Source organism: Notolepis coatsorum, assembly GCF_963971535.1.
Source record: "Notolepis coatsorum genome assembly, chromosome: 14".
Lineage (NCBI taxonomy): Eukaryota > Metazoa > Chordata > Actinopteri > Aulopiformes > Paralepididae > Notolepis > Notolepis coatsorum.
The window spans coordinates 18,376,080-18,381,158 of record NC_140178.1 but is presented as its reverse complement, the minus strand read 5'-3'; positions in this window follow the sequence as shown (position 1 = coordinate 18,381,158).

Here is a 5,079-nt window from a genome sequence, read left to right as displayed (position 1 = left end):
AATGAGTGATGCTCCTTGTTAAATGATGCCTCGCTCAGAAAATCCATCTGCTCCAGTGGATGATGTCTGTCTCTCTGACTGGATGATGTCTGTCTCTCTGAAAACCCAGCTGCTCCAGTGGATGATATATGTCTCTCTGACTGGATGATGTCTGTCTCTCTGACTGGATGATGTCTGTCTCTCTGAAAACCCAGCTGCTCCAGTGGATGATGTCTGTCTCTCTGAATACTCAGCTACTCCTCTGGATGATGTCTGTCTCTCTGACTGGATGATGTCTGCCTCTCTGAATACCCAGCTAGTCCTCTGGACTAGTCAGTAACAATGCCCCTGTTACAGTGATAGGGACACCATACAGCTGCGAGTGCCGTCCTCCGGATGAGACACTAAAACCGAGGTCCTGACTGAATTTGTTCGTTAAAGAACCCAGGACGCCTATCGCAAAGAGTAGGGGGTTGGTTCCCCGACGTTCCTGGCCAAATTCCCAATCAGGTCTCTGACATCAAGGCCACCTAATCATCCCTTCCCCTTAATAGGCTGATATCAATCCTGCCTCCTGAGCCGTTCAGCCATTGTGTAGTGTGCCGGTGCCAGTGTATGGCAGCCATTGAGCCTGCGTATCCCAAGGTTGGTTGCTACCAGTGGTGGTGAAGGAGGCAATTTCCACCCTACGTTGTAAAGCGCTTTGAGTCTGAAAAAAGCGCTATATAAAGTAATGAATTATTATTGTTATTATAGATACTATAATAACATGGGGCGGGGGGGGTGGGCTCCAATTGCTGCATTCTGATTAGAGCTGTCAGTGGCAGGCTGGTGAAGTGTGTGTGTTAGCGTGACATTTGACAGCTGTCAGTGTGTGTGTGTGCGCTGCTGTGTCAGCTAGTCAGATGAATATTACATGACCACAGAGCCAGAGTTGTTGCGACTAGGGACTGAGGTGTGTCCCTACACACACACACACACACACACACACACCACACACACACACACACACACACACACACACACACACACACACACACACACACACACACACACCACACACACACACACACACACACACACACACACACACACACACACACACACACACACACACACACAGACACACACACACACACACACACACACACACACACACACACACACACACCACACACACACACACACACACACACACACACACACACACACACGCCGCACACACACACACAGACACACACACACACACACACACACACACACACACACACACACACACACACACACACACACACACAACACACACACACACACACACACACACACACACACACACACACACACACACACACCACACACACACACACACACACACACACCTAAACAAATAGACAAATAGAGCCAGGTTGACTATCCAGTAATGATGCCATATTGAGATGTTGATGGCTGTCAAGTGTGATTGATGAGGGTGTCGGCCAGGAGGAGTATTCCTATTGGACGTTTCAAAAGTTATTATCTGTGGATGTGACCTGGCTGGTACTCCTTCGATTTGTTTTCCTTCGAACGGTAGAATATGGTTTTGATTTTCAAGAGTCTACATTTTTCAAAATCTTCTTCGACCCTGAGATGATGACATGCATACTTTCTCAGAGAAAGAGCAATAGAAGAAGAGATCGACAGATGCCAGGTGCACATGTTGCCCTCATAGTTTAAACCACCCCATGCATGCGCCTGCTTTTTCCTTACTTACTCGGTAGTACCAATGTAATTCAGTTGGTACCCTTAAAAGTATCGAGTTCAGGTGGGGCTGGGTAGCACAGTGGACTAAGCACTTGCCTACAGTACCACCGCAGATACTCTGGATCGAACACAGCTGTCAGCGGTACCTCCGGCTTGGTCAGTCGTCCCTACTAACACAATTGGCAGTGTTAGCGGGTGGGAAGCCGGTGGGGTGTGTGTCCTGGTCGTTGTAACCTGTGACTCCTACTGGTCGGACGGGGCAGCTGTGGAGCATGGAGGGGATCTGGGGGAAATAGCGTGAACCTCCTCACGCGTTACGTTCCCCCAGTAAAACTCCTCGCTGTCAGGTGAAAAGAAGCGGCTGGCGACTCCACATGTATTGGAGGAGGCATGTGGTAGTTCTACACCCTCCCCAGGCCGACAGTGGGGCAATGCACGCAACGACCAGGAAGGGAATTGGCATAACGACTAAATTGGGATGGGTGAAAAATACAGAAAAGTATCGAGTTCGGTACCCAACCCTGATCTGTGATGTCATCACAGTGAAATTAAATTCATCCTCGATCTTGTTTAGAGTTCAGGCGCATGCGACTAGGTGTCTCTACACTTTTCACACTGCATGAAGGAGGTAAAACGGTGATTTGATTTTATATTACGTACCTTCACTTCTTTGACAAGTCAGTTGGCTGAATTCGAAAGATATACCATTCGCTAGATAGCGTACACGTTCCACAACCCGCTGTGTCAGATTGTCACGAGCCCACCGCTAACGACCTCGCACGATAACGACAGGGAGACGAGCGAAGTTGGCCGCTGATCTGAAGGCGTCTGCCGGAAGGGAGTATCAACCTCATGCTGACGGTGGAGACGTGTTATGAATGAATGAATGAAAGCTTGTAAATGCCCTAACCCAGTGCATCATCGTATATTTATTGTTGATCTTCGTTATCAACCAAAAAAACGAAAAATTCTAATAATTAACAACAATCAGCAATCAATTTGATTAGAAACACTTGGTTAACCATCCACGACATATACTTATCAAGAAGAAGTTATTTGTACTTCCTTTTGAAATTAGCAGTCTTTTCACTTTCTTTGAACTCCTCTGGTAGACGATTCCACAGACACATGATTTTTATAGCGGTGTGTACAGTCGGCTGTTTTAAGTTAAATCTCCCTCTTAAGGTATATCCCCCTTCTCTATCTATGAAAATCTTTTGGATGTTGCCTGGTAGTATATTATGTCTTGCTATACACCATTTGTGCAGTTTTGAATTCCACTAATTCCCAGTCTACTCAAAAAGAAGCTAGCGGAGCTGATCAAGTTATTCACAGATCGGGCCCAGGCGGACGAACCCGGGTTGTGAGAGACAGGGAGAAAACCTTCTGCTACTTCCCAACAGCTTCAGATGAACAATATAACTGATTATATTGAGTATGGAACTTAGAATGTTGTGAACATGCATTATAATGTGATTGCTGATTAGCTTTTTGATAAAACATTTGGTACCACTTTATTTGAAGGGGAATTCACAAGGCCGAATGAAAGTGATATGAACATGCATACACATCAATTCATGCTTATGGCATGTTCATGAGCACCCCCTCAAGCGTGTCCTGCTTCGACCTCAGTTTGACTTTAGGAGTTTAACATCCATGGCCCGCGGTGCACGTGAGATTAAAAGCCCTCTCCTCTTCCAGTCCATCAGGGAGGTGACGGGCTACGTGTTGGTGGCTCTCAACCAGTTCGAGTACCTGCCTCTGGAGAACCTGCGCATCGTCCGCGGGACCAAGCTCTACGAGGGCCGCTACGCCCTGGCCATCTTCCTCAACTACAGACGAGACGGATACTACGGCCTCAAGCAGCTGGGTCTGCGTAACCTCACAGGTCAGAGGGCGTGCATGTGCGTGTGCGTGTGTGTGTGTGTGTGTGTGTGTGTGTGTGTGTGTGTGTGTGTGTGTGTGTGTGTGTGTGTGTGTGTGTGTGTGTGTGTGTGTGTGTGTGTGTGTGTGTGTGTGTGTGTGTGTGTGTGTGTGTGTGTGTGTGCGCGCACTCTTGTCCTTGTTTTCTTACTCGTTGTGAGGACCAAATATTGTTGTGGGGATGTTGTCCGGATCCCTCAAGAAGTTTGGTGTAGGGTTAGGTTAAAATTTGGATTAAGTTAGGTTTAGGGTTAGGTTAAAGGTTAGGGTTAGGTTAAAGGTTAGGGTTAGGTTAAAGGTTAGGATTAAGTTAGGTTTAGGGTTAGGTTAAAGGTTAGGGTTAGGTTAAAGGTTAGGGTTAGGTTAAAGGTTAGGATTAAGTTAGGTTTAGGGTTAGGTTAAAGGTTAGGGTTAGGTTAAAGGTTAGGGTTAGGTTAAAGGTTAGGATTATGTTAGGTTTAGGGTTAGGTTAAAGGTTAGGGTTAGGTTAAAATTTGGATTAAGTTAGGTTTAGGGTTAGGTTAAAGGTTAGGGTTAGGTTAAAGGTTAGGGTTAGGTTAAAGGTTAGGATTATGTTAGGTTTAGGGTTAGGTTAAAGGTTAGGGTTAGGTTAAAGGTTAGGATTAAACATGTAGTGGTTATGGTTAAAGTTAAGGTAAGGGGTTATGGTTAAGTTAAGGGGTTGGGGAATTAATGTAAATCCCCACAATGAATGGAATGTCCCCACAGCGCGTGAACACATGGCTGTGTGTGTGTGTTTGTTTGGCTGATTGGCTGGTTCGCTGGCTGTCTGGCTGGCTGGTTAGATGGCTGGCTGACTGGCTGGTTAGATGGCTGTCTGGCTGGCTGGTTAGATGGCTGTCTGGCTGGCTGGTTAGATGGCTGGCTGGCTGGCTGGCTGACTGGCTGGTTAGGTGGCTGTCTGGCTGGCTGGTTAGATGGCTGGCTGGCTGGCTGGTTAGATGGCTGTCTGGCTGGCTGGTTAGATGGCTGTCTGGCTGGCTGGTTAGATGGCTGGCTGACTGGCTGGTTAGATGGCTGTCTGGCTGGCTGGTTAGATGGCTGTCTGGCTGGCTGGCTGACTGGCTGGTTAGGTGGCTGTCTGGCTGGTTAGGTGGCTGTCTGGCTGGCTGGTTAGATGGCTGTCTGGCTGGCTGGTTAGATGGCTGTCTGGCTGGCTGGCTGACTGGCTGGTTAGATGGCTGGCTGGCTGGCTGACTGGCTGGTTAGGTGGCTGGCTGGCTGGCTGGCTGACTGGCTGGTTAGATGGCTGGCTGGCTGGTTATGTGGCTGTCTGGCTGGCTGGCTGACTGGCTGGTTAGATGGCTGGCTGGCTGGCTGACTGGCTGGTTAGGTGGCTGGCTGGCTGGATGGCTGACTGGCTGGTTAGATGGCTGGATGGCTGGCTGGCTGGCTGGCTGGTTAGATGGATGACTG